The sequence below is a fragment of the Cydia fagiglandana genome, chromosome 10, assembly GCF_963556715.1.
Source record: "Cydia fagiglandana chromosome 10, ilCydFagi1.1, whole genome shotgun sequence".
Classification (NCBI taxonomy): Eukaryota; Metazoa; Arthropoda; class Insecta; order Lepidoptera; family Tortricidae; genus Cydia; species Cydia fagiglandana.
The window spans coordinates 8,575,306-8,596,379 of record NC_085941.1 but is presented as its reverse complement, the minus strand read 5'-3'; the positions used below and the strand labels follow the sequence as shown (position 1 = coordinate 8,596,379).

Sequence of the window (21,074 nt, the reverse complement as noted above, 5' to 3'; positions counted from 1 at the left end):
TGAAGACAATATCAAAGGTAGGTGTTAGTCTAATTTGGCCCTTTTATTACGATGCTTCCCAAGATATTTTTTAACTTGAGTTGCTTTTTTACAAAAGTCGCCTAAAGCTACGGAGATAAAGAAAATAAGGTAGATAATAATCTGGAGACTTGGAGAGGGAATTCGTTGCAAAGGTCAAGCGGTGTTTGCAATTTGGTAAAGCTCGAGGAGCGTAATTTGATAGCTAGGAAATTGGAAGCGCTTAAGCAATAAGCAGGTGAATGTGATACGTTTTTAGTGCAATTTCAAATCCTAATAATGTTAATTTTACAAGAATGGCCACAACCTTAGCAGCTCTATTTTGCTACAGCTACTAAAAGCCCATTTTGTATATGTCTACTTACATATTATATTATTATGCACATATATGTAATCTTTTTATTGGAGGGATGAAAGTCATGTGACGAGAAAGGTTCTACGAATGAATGTGGAGGGAAGTACGAGGAGAGGAAAACCGAGGAAAAGGTGGATGGACTGTGTGAGAGATGATATGAAACGAGCGCAAGTGAATGATGAGATGACGGGTGACAGAAAGGTGTGGAAGAGAAAGACATGCTGCGCCGACCAAGTGAATGGGACAAGGGCAAGAGAATGAAGATGATGATGTAATCTTTTTATTACCTGGAAAAATGTTGCGAGGCACTAATGTACTATTTGGCCTATAATAAATATCACTTATGATATTCACCCTTTCACCCGATTATGGTAAGAGCGGCAAAAATGAAAACAGTTGTAGGTATTAATATTACATTTATTTTATGTACTTATTAACACAACGGCGTCATTAGTCACTGAACTGGGTTTTGTAAGCTTTACTATTCTTAGCCAAATATATACTATGATAACAGGCATGTTTGGGTAAACTAGGTAAACCGCATATAATATGGCTTGTTTTTACTGCGTTCTAAAACAAAAGACTATAAGAAAACCCCACTTACATTATTCGGGATGGATACACGAAAAATGTTTAATAAAATACACGGACCGTACTAAAAAGAATAGAATGGGAACATGAAAAAAGCATCTCATAATCATATAATCCCATCAAGTGGAGCTCCCGTGTGCGTCTGCTTTACATTCTGTGGGTAGCGCGGGTTATGGGCGTTATGGCTAGGTTGCCGTTTGGGTACATTTACTTAAGTGTTCCTAGAATATTATTGCTTCGTGTAACGTTCTTAGGTACAGGTAGGTATATTATGTTACTTAACTCATGAGCATGAGATTTAGACCACAGTCTAGTTTTATTTTATATTTGTCTTTCTACTAAAGTATATTCAAAGTATAAATTGGTCACGAAATTTAAACATTGATGCACACATTACTTATGCGGTGATTGGGGCATTTGTAAGAAGGTAGTGAAGCCTCTGGCATGTCATTTCATAGCTTAGCCAACCAAACGCAACGTTTAAGCAGTTTGCTTATAGAATAAATAGTTAGAATCAAAATTAGTACGAAAACTTTTAAGTAAATACCTTTCATGGTTTTCATGTATACATATGTATAACGCTAAATATTCTAAAGTCGACAGCATTTTAGCTCTTTTAATTTGGCACCTATTTTATAAGTTGCTGAACTCTCAACTGGGGTAATGGAGTATACGGTTGAAACTAAAAGCACTGAGATCAATATCAATAGCTATTGATACTCACGGGTAGGGTACAAGTTATTTTAGCTCTGCGCTTGCATTCTGCTATAAGATGATTCTATACTTTAATATCAAATACTTATAGAAGCTTCATAAATGTTGGTTTGCAGGAGGTCAACTATCTATGTAGCTGACTGTCCCTATTTTGAATTAAAAAAACATATCTAACTGGTTTCATACAAAAATATGTGCCCGCTTAGTTCACGAGAAACCAAAAAATGATGAGTGATGTGCCGATTTTTTTTACTGTACCTACCTAACGTTCTTCGAATAATAAAACGTTGTATGTACATATATTATTATTTATATATCCATGACACTTTGCAATCGAATCAGCAGTGAGCCTGAATGTCATGTCTAGTTTTATGGTCCTTCGGAATTTTCCTAAAAATCATAGGATATTTCTTGGAAATGAAACTTGGAAATGTACCTACCCGTCGTGGGAATATTCCCAGTAAACCCGACAGAACACTGAATTCACAGCCCGCTTAAAGGAATGGGCTGTTTGCAGTCGAAGTAGTTTAAATAATAGCGCAGCGATTCCGAAGTGCCGCGGAACGATCATAACATTAAACTTTACCGATATGGAAAATATACAAGTGGAGTTTCTCATTTAAATCGGTACTTTTAAAGCTAGGTATGGAACGAACAGTGTTTGTACAGAGTGTGTAGGTACTGTCTCTTCCGAAAATCGTTTTTTCCAGATTGATATTTTTGCCATTCACAATTTTTACCATTTCATTTTTTCTCGATAGCTTACTTTCCCGAAAGCATTTCTAACCATTCGCATATTTTCCCATTAACAGACAGTACACACACTTTGTACATTGCATATAGGTATATATAGATATGTCATTAACTATCACAAAAAAATAACCTGCTAAGGCAGGCACAGTAGGAATTAGTAGGTAGGTAACCCTTAACGCATGTGCAATTATATGTATTTGTATATATCCTTGTGTGTATATATATATATATATATATACCATAAGACTAAGAGTACACTAAATACATAGATAGATAGATATATATATATATATATATATATATATATATATATATATATCTATCTATGTATTTAGTGTACTCTTAGTCTTATGGTATAACATAATTATATGTATAAATATAGTAGGTATTTAGAATGTTGATATTTTACTTCGCTCAAAAGTTACGTTTTTTTTCTGTTTATTTCTCACTGCACCCACATGGACGCTTTTCTGTTTCGCCCTATGGTTGACTGGTAGAGAATGCCTATACCGGCATTAAGTCCGCCTGTTGTACTTTTTGTATGTGCAATAAAGTTTAAAAAAAATAAAATAAATAAACAATTAGGTAAGTTGAGTTCGTCTAAGCCACGTCTAAGCTAACTAAGCACCGACTTGAATAGAACTAAGTGAGGCCGTGCCATTATAATCGTCATATTTTCATATAAATTTGAAATTAATCATGACATCGCCACACTCATTTGTAACGTCCCACGAGAAAGGTACCTTATGGCGGTTGGCGCTTGCGCTATTATTAACGCCGCTCCAATATTATTGCGGTGCTATGCGACGTAAGCGCCAGCCGCCATAAGGTACCTTTTGCCGTGGAACGTCACATTTTATTTTTAACTTGGTCCAATTTATTAGCGTTAGGGTTCATATTCATTTGTGAATAATTTTACAACGCATGACATTGTCTGTTACGATCTACGAAGTTTCAAGCCCCTGACTAAAAAAAATTACACGATATAATACTTCCTCCTGGGGTTGAAAGTTATTATAAACGTTCGCTATGCTGAGATTTTATTTCAGAATATTTCGCTTCCCCCTGGATTTGACTTCTGCTCCCTCGACGAAATACCGCTATATTAGGTACATATACTATGTATTAGATATGAGCGCCGCGCCGGCGCGCCGCCGCCGCCGACAAAATATTCGCGCCGCCGCCGCCGACGCTGCGCTATCGGCGTGGCATCGGCGTGACCTTGTTAGATACTACTACTTTCAGAATCAGATTTTATCTAGTTTAGATCTTTAACGGCGCCACTCTGAATAGCTTATAGACATTCAAAAGGTAGTTTAGGTCCATATAATTCAAAAATATCGAAGGTAAATTCAAACTTTTCTGTCTGGTAACCGCGCTACTAGTCTTAGGACAACGAAATTACAAATTTTGCCAGATGGTTAGGTAATCCGTCATTCACCGCGAAATTAACCATTGCAAGCATGGCTGAATGTTTTTAAAATGTGTAAAAAGGGGTTAATTTCAGATATTAAGCGTTTTCACGTCCAAAGGAAGGGCGTCGGAAACGGAAAAGGCTCTCATTTAAACTTGGCCGTTGTTCAAATTTCAAACTTTGCTCTCTCGAAGCTCAATCTTTGAATCTTTGGCCTCGCATCGCTCGCATGGATGTATGCCGCTATCTGAACCACCAAGTTTTCGGCTCTGTTTGGAGCTCAACTTTCGGCCTCGCATTTAAAATGTTTGGATCTCCAAGTTTTTAACATTAAGGCCTCTGTCTTTATCGGCCTTCGGACTTGCTTACACTGGACCACTAGTTCACTTCTAAGCTCTGCTCTCTTGCAGCTTGGTCTTCGGCCTTGCACAGAACCGCACCGCAATCGGCGCTCCAGGCATTCGGCCGTCAGCCAAGCTCACAATTGGCTTTCGATTCTAAGCTGTATGCTTAATACCAGCAGCTCAGTCTCTGGCCTCGCATGCTCACATGGGAAGGCGTCGGAATGAGGTCTTCGGTGTTAGGTGGAGCTCGGCCTCGAGCCTCACCTTTAGACATAAATCGGTTTTGTTGGGTTGATTTTGGTTAAGGACAAAGCTTGATTTTCCTCACTTCGGCTCTTTAGAATATCGACAAGACATTTTCCTGATGATACAGTCAATCCGCTACTGTTTAGTTAGCACAAAAGATAAGGGCCTCGCAAAGATCTTCCGGCCAGGGCCTCACCAAGATTAAGACCGGCTCTGATGCAGCACGATACCGTTTATGCGAGTGTTTATACTATATAAAACTATTTTCGTACGTTTACGCAATAAATTATCCTTGAAGTTGAATAATGCACTTATTTTATAACTTTCTTACAGCAAAAACATGTTATTTTGGTAAAATTTCGGTTTTAATTATTTCTTCATTAATCAAAGGTGTTTCAAGGCCACGCCGCCGATTCGCCGCCGCCGCCGACCGATTTTGACCGGCGCGCCGCCGCCGGCTAAATGCCAATCGGCGCTCATATCTACTATGTATACGTAGGTAGGTACATGATTTTCGGATAGATTTTAAAGTTCTGCAGTCTACAGGTAGTTTGAAGTTTCTAAAGATTGGATCTGAGTAGGCAATATTATATAAATAGGGACGCACCTACTCCTAATTTACGTATTTTCTTATTCATGCCAATTTACGAGTTTTTCGGATCTCAGAAAAATATTTGAATTTACATTTTCCGATGAATAAGCTAAATGACAAGTACCGACGGGATGAATTCGAAGAATTATAATGGAGTCTGCGCCATTAGCATTATAATAAATACCAATATTGGATTTTTACAATGGGTTGCATAATTATAGGAACTGCCGTTTTGTATGTAGTTAAGTTGTACGTGTACGGTTATGTTGTTTCCTAAATTCAAAATGTACGATACCTTATTAACACATTCACTACCCCCGACCCGACGCACATTTGTGCGTTTACCGTCATACAAGTTTGTCCCTACTCCCTATAGTCCGTTTTTTTAGCATTAGAAAGAACTTCGCAGAAGTTCGCTTGTGGTTCTAAATCTGGCACTTTTAGCGGTAACAATTTGAAGTAAATTATATGTATTGACCATGCTACATTAGATAATTCAATAACAACAATTAACATTAACAATTAACAAGCCTGATAAATACTGCACGCTTGCTTCTGCGGAGTTCTACTGCGGCCCCGCCGGCTAGGGGCAGTGAATGCGTTAAACCTATCGTTAAACTCTATAATATTCTTCGTAATCTTGGGAGAGTACGAATATGAGTTTAGTATTCGTCTACTATTTTTTTAGTTGAAATCTAGTTGAAACTGTGTTGTAATTGACAAGTGCTTTCTGACTAGGGATTGCAATCCGGACTGGTTTTGAATCCGGCCGGATCCGGCCGGATTTTGGCCTCAATCCGGCGGATCCGGCCGGATCCGGCCGGATTGGTATTGCAGATAAAAAATTCATCAAGTCACGTATTTTATCATGTTTTTAGCGTTATATGCGAAGTAGGGATTGCAATCCGGACTGGTTTTGAATCCGGCCGGATCCGGCCGGATTTTGGCCTCAATCCGGCGGATCCGGCCGGATCCAGCCGGATTGGTATTGCGGATAAAAAATTCATCAAGTCACGTATTTTATCATGTTTTTAGCGTTATATGCGAAGTTAAGGATATTTTTTAATGGATTAATAAAACGGGTGTCTTAACAGGAGACATAGGCTCTCCGAAACATGTCGCGCGAGCGGCGCGAGTGACTAAAAACAAGTGAGTCTAAACCGTAAATTATTCAATGGTAGTATGTCTCACAACGGTTTAATTCGATGATGGCTGTTTTAAGTTTCAAAAATCAACGTTTTCATTACTTAACCACAAATAAAATCTTCTTTTTCTCTTAAAATATCTATAGCCCAACCCACATTTCCAACAAAAAGGTGCTCTCAATTCAACCATTTTAGTTTTAGCAAACAAAATCAATAAACGTGTATACCTATACAAGTACATTTATAGTAGCATAATAATAACAAAATAAGGGCAGCTTGTGGCGAGCTGTTGGGGAGTAACGACCCCACGGACCCGAGTGCTCCCGAGAGTCGGTCAGGGTCTCCGTCTCCGGCGTGTCTTACTCGGTCGGAGTGGACCCCAAGGAGAACCGCAGGACTCTCAGCTCTGGCTTGCCTTCATTGGCCGTCCAGAGAGGAGTCGCTAGAGCTATATGCTCCGGGGGTGGAAGTGAAAGATGCATAAGACGCGAGTTGGCACAGTGGCTGGTAACAGCCACTGGGTAGAAAGCGGCGCACACCTCTCGACACCCCTGAGCCGTTCACACCGATGTTGCCCCTGGTCGTCTTCGCGACGGCAGTTTCAGGGGCCCATCTAGTTAGCGGCAAGTCACCGCCTGCCTCGATAACTTGTGAAAACATTGTTATGGCAGGTGTCCGTACGTTTTTTGTAATAACCCAGTCTCATAGCCCACCCAAACTTCAATCCATAGACCGGTATACTGTTCTCTTTTTCTACAATAGTCCCAATGCCTGCTGAGACCGGTTCATGGGTGTTTATTGTTGCGCCTGTGAACGGGTTTCAGCAGGCGTTCTACATGACATAAAAGCTCTCCAAGGGGCATCTACGTGTTGGATCCGTGTCCCCACGCAAGCCTATCAAAAAACCGGGATCATAGGCCCGTGATATCCAAGGAGATACAAAATAACATATAAATAATAATAATAAATAAATATTATAGGACATTTTTACACAAATTGACTAAGCCCCACGGTAAGCTCAAGAAAGCTTGTGTTGTTGGTACTCAGACAACGATATATAATATACAAATACTTAAAATTAAATACATAGAAAGCAACCATGACTCAGGAACAAATATCTGTGCTCATCACACAAATAATTGTCCTTACCGGGATTCAAAACCCAGGATCGCGGCTCCACAGGCAGGATCACTACCCACTGGCTAGGTCAGACCGGTCGTCAAAAGTCAACATATATTTCTCTATTTAATTTTATAAATATTTATTCATTATATTTTAAATGCAGGTAACACTTATTATAAGTGGGCTAAAATGGTTTGTACAAAATAAAACGAAAGAACATGTACATTAAATTACAATGTAACAACACAATAAATCGAATATAAACCAATCCAGTACTTACGGTGCACGGAAATCTCACGACACATATTTCGTCGGCTAGAAGACTGGCGTCAACTAACAAACAAGTTGTTGTGTTGTTGTTTGCGAGCGAGAAAATTCGAATACTGGCGAGAACTTTTAAATTTTAGCAGTGTTTTAAGCTGTTATTTTATATTTTAGCGCTTTATTTCACTTTACCGGATCCGGGACCGGATCCGGTGAATTTTGCCGGATCCGGTATCATGAAAAATGTGCCGGATCCGGCCGGATTACCGGATCCGCCGGACCGGATTGCAATCCCTATTTCTGACCCAGAGATTTCAAAGTGCTATGCTACATACCTACATTGTAACTACTTATTTATTCTTCTTGGTCCGGTTATCGTTAATTCAATTTAATAATACTATTATTCGTATTCAGATACTCGGCACAATTAATTCAGTGTCTAATTTAACGACAGCCTGTCCAACTAAAATATTAGATTGAATTGTCAGACGGGATTGTTTAATTCGATTATCCAGTTTAGCGGCGATTGTCGGTTCGAGCTCGTTAGGGGCTTTCGTTCAGATTTAAATCTGTCAAAGGCAGTTACTGGTGTATCTTTCTGGATACAGAAGTCGTAGCACAACATTTACGAAAGAAAAATAAAACATTTAAAATACTAAGGTACTGCGCCAAAGAAGGCCCTTAAAATTCTTAAAGTTCTTAAAATTGGCCTACTTTCAACATTTCGTATTTTTATAACTTCGAATGGGTTTAAATTTGGATATGGGGTTCATGTTCGCTAGTACCTAACATAGACAAAATTGCAAGATCATAAAGATATTATGTGTGATATTATAATAACTTATGTATTTCAAAAAATATTATCAATCGTTCGATGCCAAAAAGCAAAACAAGTAGAGTTGAACCAAATTATAATACCTACTTACTATTATAATTATTAGACGCTACAATACACGCACAAGTAACCTTCCGTGGCATTCATCAGTCGTTACAATGTAACATTAGCTACCCAATAAAGTAATAGCTTCGAGTAAGGCAGTTTCGTGTAGATAGTAGATATGGTATCAGTTTGAGATATTGCTGTGGCCTATTTTATAAAGCTACAAGTTACAATTTACAAGCGGAAGTCTCTTTCTAACCCTATATATGTGTTAGAACGAGACTTCCGCTTGTAAATTGTAATTTGTAGCTTTATAAAATAGGCCACTGGAGTCTCCTAATTTCCGCACGTTGATAGTTCAGCCAACGGTCGTTTATCTATTGTGTTGTAACGTCTTCAAACAACAAAGTCTACCCTCGGGATATTACGTAACCGATGGGCATGTTGGCTTGGCCCCCAGAACTCTAGATTTTCGAATTTCCTAGTTCGCAAGACAATTCCTCTGCAGCGTTGCCAACCGCTAGTGACGTCATAATGAGATGCATCCCTCGAGAACGTTAGCGGGACCCAGGGCCGTATTCAGAAACTGCCAATGGTATAAATATATAGTATCATGCTGCGCCCCTTAGCTCCGAATGTTTCTAAACTCTAAACCAATCATTCGTATCAGCCGGATAACGTATTCACATCTGGGCAAAGACCTCCCCCAAGAATTCCCAACGACCGATCGTGCAGTACCGTCCTCCTATGGTTTCCATCTTGAAACCATCAGTCTAGCCTAATGCATGATCGCCACTTGCGTCCCGCTTACTTAAACGCTTAAGGTTTGACAATTTGACCATCAAAATTAACAAATAAAAGATGAGGCATATTCCAACTGAATTTAAATCTCACCATGATTTTATTTTGACATCACTTAGTAGTGTCTCTCGCGTACTTATGGAAGGATGGCAAAATGATACAGGCTGTTTTTTAGTAAGCAAAGTCACAAGCGTGGCTTTGTAGCATTATATTTTTCGACATGTACATGTTCGAGAATAAGGCCGCCGGCTGAAACTGCCAGGAATCTTTTTAAGGTTTATGTGCTGTGTAATGTAATGCTAAGTAGGGTTATTTGGGCGCTAGACGTATTTTTAGTAGGTACTTACTTATTTATTTTTGCTTCACACAAAAACTTACCTAACTAGTTTGAGAACTATAATTAATTACAGTACATTTTAAAAGTGTATAATCAGGCAACCTTGCCTTATTCGTACTTATCTTCTAAAGGAAATTCCTAATTATGTGGAAATATAATAAACAATTATATATTGATAATCAATCATATTGAAGCTCAATTTTCATGTAAAATTAACCTGAGCGAGCTGCATACATATATTGGCAGAATGAAATGCATATTATGTACAGCCCACCCGACTTGATGATTTTATATGGAAAAGCTGCCAGACCAAACATGTCAGCTTAATTTTTAAAAACTGCCATCATTTCTGCTATTTTGCGGGCCTACCGCGAACCACGTTCGACGTGTTGCCTCTCTGTGTCGCACTTGTAGATTCGTACCTACGTATGCCCACTGGTTACGTAAATATAATGGCCTGAATTGCTTCGAGAAAAGGATGGTACGGCCGTGCCTCTTTGTTTGGCTCGACTTGGCGGGGGCACTACCGTGCTCCCAGATAGGGTACAGAAAAGAAACAAGTATGAAGGTACATTAGTTTAGCCTATGCATCAAGAGCCGGATATCATACCAAAGCCAGTACCGCTGAACATGGTGGCACGTACTATCGTCAGCTTAAGCCAAAACCACCCTATTGCCGTTGGGCCCGTTGGCAATTTGAGAGCCTACTTGTTAAGGTAACCACCTTTATAAGCATGTTATAAAAAAATCCAATCCTCTTAGGAAAAGACAAAGTTACTCAACCTTCCTACTTAAAACTTCAAACTTTGAATTGGAATCACGTTGCAAATTACAAAAGTTTAAAAAGAAAAGCAGCTTTCGCTATATTACCTCAAAGTTCTGAAATACTTATATTTATATCAGCATATAATCATTTTGAGAAACATAGCATTGAACATAATACTAATATATATGTCAACGAAACGAAAATACCTATCTAAATGTATAGTAGGTACAGTTAGACCAAAAAAGTCTGCAGCGATTTTGATAGCCCAGGCAGTGCAAGCGTTATTTTAAACGTCAAACTTCTATGAAATTATGACGTAACTATAAATAACACTTGCACTGCTATCAATATCGCTGCAGACTTCTTGGTGTAACTCTATACTATGAAGCCCGTTTGCGGGTTCGCGCGATGATCACATTCTCCTATCTACGGGATGCAGCATTTACGTTACAGGGAGCAAGTCAGCAAGTGTCAATGCAATCAGCTTCACCGCAACCGCACTGCATGCCGTAGATTTACAAGGCTTTATGACATAAGTACCTAAAGGTCAATCCACAGGGCCAATCAAATTGCCAATTTGATCAGAAATAAAATTGGTTTCAGTCTCCTCTAGCATCCACACGCATATAAAATATCATAGTCCACACGTACAATAAATAAGTCGCCATATTTATAGGAGAGAGGTTCAGAGGTGCCAAGTTGCCAACGGACTTATCTAGACGACCTAGGCTGCGGTTGCGAAAATTGGTAGGAATATTTGCGAATTGATTTGATCGGTCACGATCAATTTATTCCAATCAGTAGGTACTCTGTCTATTTTAATGTCATTACTAAAAGTATCATTATTATGATAGTGTCAGAGTCAGAACTTCAGAATCGGAATAGGTAAACGAGACTCTACTCTAAATTATCACTTGTTGCTCTGTAAAATTGGCAGGCGCGTCTAGTCTGAGCAACCACACAGTAGTAACTGGGCGGGCCAAAGTTAAGCTAGCGGAATAATTGGCTCGGAAGTCAACAAATTTGCGACTAAATTAAAGGAAACGTTCCTATTTCAACGTCTAGATAAAATAAATAGCTATCATCATGCTAAAATGAATTTAGCTGTGTAGAAATAAAGTGTGTTAATAGAATTCCGAAAAATAATGGAACTGAGAGCTTGCTAATGAGACGCCATCAGTTTGTATAACCATATTCTCTTTGGTATAACCTGTAAGCGATGTTTACCTCGCTCTAACAACCTTTAGGTAGAACTCTACTCGCGTATTACTCGCACAAGATTAAGAATGCCGCAAAGCTATTGGTATCTAATATTAGTTCTGCAAGTAGGTACATAACATAAACGATAATGTCAATAATCAATTAATCAGACATCGTACATTTTCCAGCATTTTTGATGAAGCGGAGTGGTGTTAACGGAATACGGTATAAATAATTTCAACCCTAATGATTAATTAGCGTTAATTACGTTACTATTAACCTTAATTTACCATTTCAGTTGAAATTAATACCAATCGTTAACACCACTCTGCTGCACCAAAAATGCTGGAAAATGTACGATCGTTGACGATAATTAAATAAAAACGCCAGATAAAAGCTTAGCTAGTCATTATTAATAAACAAAAAGCTATCGCCTGCCCGAATTATATACAACGGTGATCGGTTGAATTGAACTTTATCAGCGCGGTGCACTGCACACTCTCTCCTGACTGGCCACAAATCCCGGATTTGTTTGTACAACACTAACCTTAATGGAATGAACGGCCGCGCAAAACCGGAACAAAAGTCGTTACCTCCATGCGCGCGAAAATTTTAATTTACGACTTTGTGAGTCAGGTTTTACGTATTTTCTTTTTCGGAAATAGATTATCGAGTAACCGATGTGTTTGACGAGTTTTTATTACAAAAACATTTAACGGCAACCTCCCCAATCGTACAACGTTAATATAGTTTGTGCAGAAAAAGAAAAGTCGTGGAATATATAGGGCCCAATACATTCCACGACTCTTCTCTTTCCGAACAGACTCTACGTTTTCGACATTATGTATGTGCTCATTATCGCACTAGTGGGGTAAAGTAGCACCCAGGGCTCGGAACCGGTTTTTTTCTAAAACCCGAAATAGCCCAATATTTTAAATTATTTAATGCTCTTAACGTAGGACTGAATCATGTATTTAGTTAACAACTTCGTATTATTAGATTAAAAATTAAATAATAAACCAAAGAACGAAAAAGAACGTAATGTGATATTTCATAAGATTTCAAGAATAAATTATGATTATTTTATGTGAGTTATGTTAAACTTATGGCATTCAGTGGGTGGGTAGTGATTAGAAATCTGATTATTGTTTACCCGAATATTTGTTAATTAATCTGTCGGTAGTCGCGAAAATGACCCTTCTCTCCTACCCGCCAATTCAAATGATGAAAAAGTATAAATGTAACTTACCATGGGATGGAAGGGGCATTCTCGCTCTGGCGCTTGAACCGGTAACATTGAGTAAGAAGGCTTACTGCTTGTTAAATTAAGAATGTCGAAAGTGTTTAAGTAAGAACTTAGAGTAAAATAAAGGTAATTGATTGTACGAAGGACTTTGATTCATCACAAGCCAGAAGTGGTAATAAACTGCGCCCATAAAAGGACCAGAACGTGTGAGTACCTAGTATATCTACATATACATATTTTATATGCTCTGACGTCATGGTAGTAAGTTTTAAGTTGTGTAATGCTTATAATCTTAAAACCTGATTAAATAATATGCAGATACGCGATCATGGTCAAGTTGAAGTAAATTAAAAGAGTCATGTTACGATTAGTGTATACAGTGCAGTAGTATGCTATTTTTATTTTTGGGTAATATTAATGTCAAGCAAAGATGAATACAATGAATACGACTTGGATAAATATTTAATGAATCCGTTAACAATTAAAATACAAACATGTACTGTATGTGTACCATTAAAGGCAAGTACGTTTATTGTCATTAATAGGCCACCAAATGAAGACCAAAAACAGCCACACAGGGGAAATAATTCGTGTATGAGCGAATTTTGGCATAGTTGTAGGTCAAGGTGCCTTACACAACATACTCAAAGTACTGGTGGGTGGGGGGTGTGCTAACGGGTGGAGGGGGGTTTAAAGGTCCCTTTTTTTAGTTTTTCGTAAATAACTCGTAAACGGTGGCTCATACCAAAAAATGTTCTTATACATAAGTGATCTACATAAAATTGCCTACAAGAAAGATTCCGTACACTTTTTCGCTAGGATCAATAGTAAAAAAGATATTAAAGCCGGTAAGTTAGTTATAATCAATTTTATGCTCCCTCTCGTAAACGGTGGCCCATAACAAAAAAATATTCATGAACATAAATAATCTACATAAAATTTCATACAAAAAAGATTATATACACTCTGGAACCAACCCATTGTTCTGCCAAGCCAACTGAGCTACCGAGACTTACCCGAAGACAGCGAAAATTTCTACTACTACATCTTTCATATCAGCCTTAAGGTACCGTTTGGATTCAGACTACGCCAGCATTACTGCTACAGTATTCCACCGGGACATTACTGCCAACCGCATTACTGTCGCAAATGACGAAAATCGCGCAGCAACATTGATTTTGACATTTGCGCTGTAATAGTGTTACAGTCGACTGCACTAGTTCAGGAAAAGTCGAAAAGGTAATTTTTCGGGCAGTAATGCAGTAGTATTGCAGTGCGACATTACTGTCGACTGCATTACTGTCGCAAATAGCAAATATCTACTAAGCAACATTGATTTTGACAATTGCGGCAGTAATGCAGTCGGCATTAATGTCGCGTTGCAATAATGCTACTGTCGACTTCACTACTGCAGGAAACGTCAAAAGGGTCACAACCAACGACCCAGTGGCACCTGACTCCATTCTCAACATCATATTTTGCCGATGCACGACCGGGTGTGGGGCGCAATGCAGCTGCCGGAAAGCAGGAATTTCGTGCTCCAGTGTCTGCGGTGTATGCTCTGGCTCATGCACTAACGGGGCCCCCATCGAAATCACCGTCAGCAATGATGATGATGATGATTTTGTAGTTTTAGAAGATAATTAGACATTTTATTTATAGAACTATACGTCCCAATCTTAAAAATAAAGTTACTATTATGTGTAGATTGATTATAATTAAATTTCTCTCTTTAGTATCTTTTTAAATATTGATCCTAGCGAAAAAGTGTACTAGATCTTTCTTGTAGGCAATTTTATGTTAATTATTTATGTATAAGAACAATTTTTGCTATACAAGTTATTTACGAAAAACTAAAAAAAAACCGGCAAATTGATTAAAATTAAATTTCCCCCTTTAATATCTCATGAAATATTGATCCTAGCGAAAAAGTATAAATAATATTTTTTGTAGAGAATTTTATCACAATTATTTAAGTATAACGTTTTTTTTGCAATGGGCAACCGTTTACTAGTTATTTATGAAAAAGCAAAAAAAGGGACCTGCGAAGTGATTGTAATTAACATTCCCCCTTTTATATTTTTTAAAATATTAGTCCCAGAGAAAAATATTTCATATATTTTTTATAGGAAATTTTATGTAGATTATTTATGTAAAAGAACATTTTTTGATATGGGCTACCGTTTACCAGTTGTTTATGAAAAACTAAAAAGATACTTTAAAATTGATTATAATTAACTTTCTCGCTTAGTAACTTTTTGAATATTGAGCCTAGTGAAAAGTATTCAATATATTTTTTGTAGCAAATTGTATGTAGATTATTTGTGTTGTAGAACATTTTCTGCTATGAGCTACCGTTTACGAGTTATTTACGAACAACTAAAAATAAATGAACCTTAGAACTGATTATAAATAATATTCCTTCTTTAGTAACTTTTTAAATATTGATCTTTGCGAAATGTGTACTATATTTTTTTTGTAGGAAATTTTGTGTAGATTATTTACGTTTCAGAACATTTTTTGCTATTGGCCACTCTTTACGAGTTCTATACGAAAATATAAAAAACAGACCACAAAATTGATTTTAATTAACGTTCCCGTGTTGATATCTTCTTGAATATTGATCCTAGCAAAAAAGTGTACGGAATCTTTCTTGTAGGCAATTTTATATAGATTACTTATGTATAAGAAAATTTTTTGCTATGAGCCACCGTTTACGAGTTATGTACGAAAACCTAAAAAAAGGGACCTTTAAACCCCCCTCCACCCGTTAGCACACCCCCCCTCAACCAGTACTTTCAGTATGTTGTGTAAGGCACCTTGACCTACAACTATGCCAAAATTCGCTCATACACGAATTATTTCCCCTGTTTTTCCTTCGTTTGGTGGCCTATAAAAAGGAGCAATGTTATTTAACTGAGAGAGGTTTTAAATTTTAGTATGCCCATATTGTGAAGACATGCAGAAGTTCTCGGTTGATATGCAGATTTATTTGAAATACGTATTGTCGTTAAATGAAAGTGTTTACATATATTTACATCCTATGTTTGAGTTTCGAATACTGAACCTAATCCATTAAATAGTATGTTTAGTATGAGCTAAATTATCCAATATCAAGTCATGCTTGATAAACTGCTCTGATTAGTTTTGAAATGAATATATATATATATATTTTAACCAGATCATGTTGCAGTTGCATATGTAGATAGGTAGAGGCGTAGCTATAGTCACCATGTAGATGGTGTACTATAGTCGGACCCCTAATGTTTCTGGTTATCTATGTATGTATGCGGACTATGTTATTAGGTAAGATATCATGTAGGTGGTATCATGCTTATAACCAGGTCTAATGTTTAGTTACCTAAGTATGTGGGTAAAAGTGTAGTTAGCAAGTAGTTAGTCACCATGTAGGTGGTGTACTATAGTCAGACTCTAATGGTTGCAGTTGTCTATGATACCATGTAGGTGGTATCATATAACCGGGTCTAATGTTTAGTTACCTATGTATGTGGGTAAAAGTGTAGTTAGTAAGTAGTTAGTCACCATGTAGGTGGTGTACTATAGTCAGACTCTAATGGTTCTAGTTGTCTATGATATCATGTAGGTGGTATCATATAACCGGGTCTAATGTTTACAGCCATGTACCTAGGTGTGCTGTTTATGAGTGCGGCCATGTAGGTGAGCTGCTAGAGTATACAGCCATATAGGTGTGCAGTTTGCGTGCGGCCATGTAGGTGTGCTGCTAGAGTATACAGCCATGTAGGTGTGCTGTTTATGAGTGCGGCCATGTAGGTGTGCTGCTAGAGTATACAGCCATGTAGGTGTGCTGTTTATGAGTGCGGCCATGTAGGTGTGCTGCTAGAGTATATGAGTGCGGCCATGTAGGTGTGCTGCTAGAGTATACAGCCATGTAGGTGTGTTGTTTATGAGTGCGGCCGTGTAGGTGTGCTGCTAGAGTATACAGCCATGTAGGTGTGCTGTTTATGAGTGCGGCCATGTAGGTGTGCTGCTAGAGTATACAGCCATATAGGTGTGCTGTTTATGAGTGCGGCCATGTAGGTGTGCTGCTAGAGTATACAGCCATGTAGGTGTGCAGTTTATGAGTGCGGCCATGTAGGTGTGCTGCTAGAGTATACAGCCATGTAGGTGTGCTGTTTATGAGTGCGGCCATGTAGGTGTGCTGCTAGAGTATACAGTCATGTAGGTGTGTTGTTTATGAGTGCGGCCATGTAGGTGTGCTGCTAGAGTATACAGCCATGTAGGTGTGCTGTTTATGAGTGCGGCCATGTAGGTGTGCTGCTAGAGTATACAGCCATGTAGGTGTGCTGTTTATGAGTGCGGCCATGTAGGTGTGCTGCTAGAGTATATGAGTGCGGCCATGTAGGTGTGCTGCTATTAGAGTATACAGCCATGTAGGTGTGCTGTTTATGAGTGCGGCCATGTAGGTGTGCTGCTAGAGTATACAGCCATGTAGGTGTGCTGTTTATGAGTGCGGCCATGTAGGTGTGCTGCTAGAGTATACAGCCATGTAGGCGTGCTGTTTATGAGTGCGGCCATGTAGGTGTGCTGCTAGAGTATACAGCCATGTAGGTGTGCTGTTTATGAGTGCGGCCATGTAGGTGTGCTGCTAGAGTACACAGCCATGTAGGTGTGCTGTTTATGAGTGCGGCCATGTAGGTGTGCTGCTAGAGTATACAGCCATGTAGGTGTGCTGTTTATGAGTGCGGCCATGTAGGTGTGCTGCTAGAGTACACAGCCATGTAGGTTAGCTGTTTATGAGTGCGGCCATGTAGGTGTGCTGCTAGAGTCTACGCCATGTAGTGGGCTGCTAGAGTCTACAGCCATGTAGGTGTGCTATTGACTCGTATGAGTGTGGCCATGTAGTGTGCTACCAGAGAGTCCATAGATGTGTTATTTAGTACGAGTTTGCCGTTACAGTCGAGTGTAAGAGTCAGGATCTGAGGAGTTTAATACGAGTTTGAGATTAATACGAGTTTGAGATTAATACGAGTTTGAGATTAATACGAGTTTGAGATTAATACGAGTTTGAGATTAATACGAGTTTGAGATTAATACGAGTTTGAGATTAATACGAGTTTGAGATTAATACGAGTTTGAGATTAATACGAATTTGAGATTAATACGAGTTTGAGTTTAATACGAGTTTGAGTTTTGAGTTTAATACGAGTTTAATACGAGTTTGAGTTTAATACGAGTTTGAGTTTAATACGAGTTTGAGTTTAATACGAGTTTTAGTTTAATACGAGTTTGAGTTTAATACGAGTTTGAGTTTAATACGAGTTTGAGTTTAATACGAGTTTGAGTTTAATACGAGTTTGAGTTTAATACGAGTTTGAGTTTAATACGAGCTTGAGTTTAAAGAGTTTATCTTGAGTTTAAAGAGTTTATCTTGAGTTTAAAGAGTTTATCTTGAGTTTAAAGAGTTCAAACAGGAAAAAGCATTGGTATGCTGGTGTAGGGTGAAAGAAAGTTTAACGACCAATCATGCAGCGCACTGAAAATTAATTACAGGGTAAAATGGATTCCGATATTGACACCCCGAGATCACCTAGACTGCCGTCACGTGCAAGACTGATGCAGAGTCGCGGTAGACGCTGGAGGTCAGCGACGGTCTACCACAGAGGACGCTGTGGACTGCGACAGCCGAGCGTGAGGGGCCTGAAGACAGACGGATGTCGTCACCACAGCAGGCGCTGACGACGAGGGCCTAGCTCAGATGACCCGTACGAAGAAGGACCGCGGGAGTCAAGGCGACGCTCAAGAAGGACCTACAGTGGAGGACGTCATCAAGCATGTAACTAGTATTGTAATTAAAAAAAAAAGTTTGATTTCAGAGAGAAAACATTAGATAATTGTAACTGTTAATTACAAACCTGATTAAGCCATTAATGTAATTACGTAGCTTCCCATTAACAGCTCCTACATTTACCATAAAAGGTCAAAAATTTTGATTATTGATGTCAGTTATTATTGCCTATGCTGCGGTAGTTGTCTTTCTTCTTATTCTGATATATCAGGCTAAATTGTATTGCTCGTACCATGTTTGTTATAAGTAGAACTTAATTGAAAAGAAGTATGTTACAGTGCTAAAATCAATGCAATAAAATGTGGGCTTATTCTATAAGTACGAGCCGATAATAATGTCTGCAATCCTGCGTGTAATTAGCTAAATTAACAAATCGTATGGGGTTGACAGTGTGGACGATGTATTTCGTGAACATTAACATGATCATTAGGTATTTAAATAGGCATCCCTTTTTTATGTAACAGCAATACTAGTTTGAAGAATGAATACAGTTTCCATCTGCAATACCTGATACCATGAGTAAATTAAATAACTTGAAGTTTACCTCTACTAGAGTTGCTGTAATTCTTTGTATTATTTTATTGTATTTTGGTGTACAATGAAGAGTACTGGTATTGTATAAACAGACTAACTATAATAGGATTGAAAAGGCATTGTGCAACACGGCCGAGTGTGATATTATTGTTGATCGTGCACCGGAGGTCGCACGCAGTCGGATGGCCGAGTGTGATATTTCATAAGATTTCAAGAATAAATTATGATTATTTTATGTGAGTTATGTTAAACTTATGGCATTCAGTGGGTAGTGATTAGAAATCTGATTATTGTTTACCCGAATATTTGTTAATTAATCTGTCGGTAGTCGCGAAAATGACCCTTCTCTCCTACCCGCCAATTCAAATGATGAAAAAGTATAAATGTAACTTACCATGGGATGGAAGGGGCATTCTCGCTCTGGCGCTTGAACCGGTAACATTGAGTAAGAAGGCTTACTGCTTGTTAAATTAAGAATGTCGAAAGTGTTTAAGTAAGAACTTAGAGTAAAATAAAGGTAATTGATTGTACGAAGGACTTTGATTCATCACAGTAATAATACCGGTATTTTTTGTATGAAGAAAAAACCGGTTCTGAGCCTTGGTAGCACCATAGTTTTGTAAAAATACTTTGTCTAAAAAACTGTCAAAAATGTTCAATGTTTGATATTTTTGCATTTGAACTATTTTTTACATTTCAAATATTGTTAACGATGTGCTGATATTTGGTGAAACAGAAACCCGCTTACTCGGGCCCGACCCGACATGGGCCCGATCGCAAGTGTGGATCTTTGGGGCTAACTAAATTATAACACAGTGTACGTTCGAATCCTGTTAAGCCCGTGCTACACGGCCTGCAACCAAGCTTCCGTCCTGACCTTTAGTCGGGGTGCGAAACAATGTAACGCCATGTTCGAAAACTATTAGAGTCAGACCAATATAACCCTGCAGCGATTTTGATAGCATAGACTGTGCAAGTGTTATTTTCAACGGCATAATTTCATAGAAGAGTGACGTCTAAATTAACACTTGCAAAAGTCAATATAATTTGGTTGCCGACCACCTTCATCGAATTTTTATAATAAAATAGGTTCTTGATAGCATAGAAAATCTGACTATGGTTTAGTTAATAAAAAACTACCTCCATCCATCCATGCCTCCTTCTCATTAAACGTCGCTTAAAGTGGTAACACATTATCGCACCGCACCGCGACCTTGATGCGACACCCATAAGTGAAAGCGAGAAACAGATACTTATCTCTATCTCGCTCTCACTTATGGGTGGGACGCAAGGTCAAGGTAGGTACTGTATTACGTCCTTTAAAAATGTAGCCTATAGACGTATCCAGATTAGTCCACTTTTCGCCAATCTGATTGAATTGCCCGATCGAATCAGTAGGTGCGAACGCAAATACCAATTTGGCTCGCCGATAATGACCGACATTACCGATAAAATTAGGTGCGCACGCAAGAATACCAATTGATGAGGCCAGTATTTTCGTTCTGGCGCATTTTTTTCATTTTAGTGGGCTCTAATATCACCGTAAATCTAAAATTGGAGATTGACGCCAATTTCATTTCTGATCAATTCAACCAATTTGATCAGTCCCGTCTGGATACCACTTATTACTAGTACATATATATATATATATTATAATTATATAGATTGTATCCCTATAAGTAAAATCATAACCCTTTCCGTGGTTGGATAATAATATCTTGAAGTTTACATTTTATTACATTGATATTAAATTTTTATATGCGTAACCGTAACATTTGTGAAACGGAACGCAAAGCTGATATCGACTTTTCGCATCCCTATCAACTTCCGGGCTAGGTGTGTATCGATGGAGCACATCACTAAGCAGACGCGGATATCGATTTTCTGCTTACGGTTGGCCATGCTGTAAAAAAAGGATATGGTGA

At 38.4% G+C, this 21,074-nt stretch overlaps 1 protein-coding gene across 1 annotated transcript in view; it reads left to right on the top strand.

Moving 5' to 3' along the window:
• LOC134668317 (Kv channel-interacting protein 1-like) overlaps positions 1 to 21,074 on the top strand; it is a 252,474-nt gene that overhangs the window by 225,263 nt on the left and 6,137 nt on the right. The window lies entirely within an intron of this gene.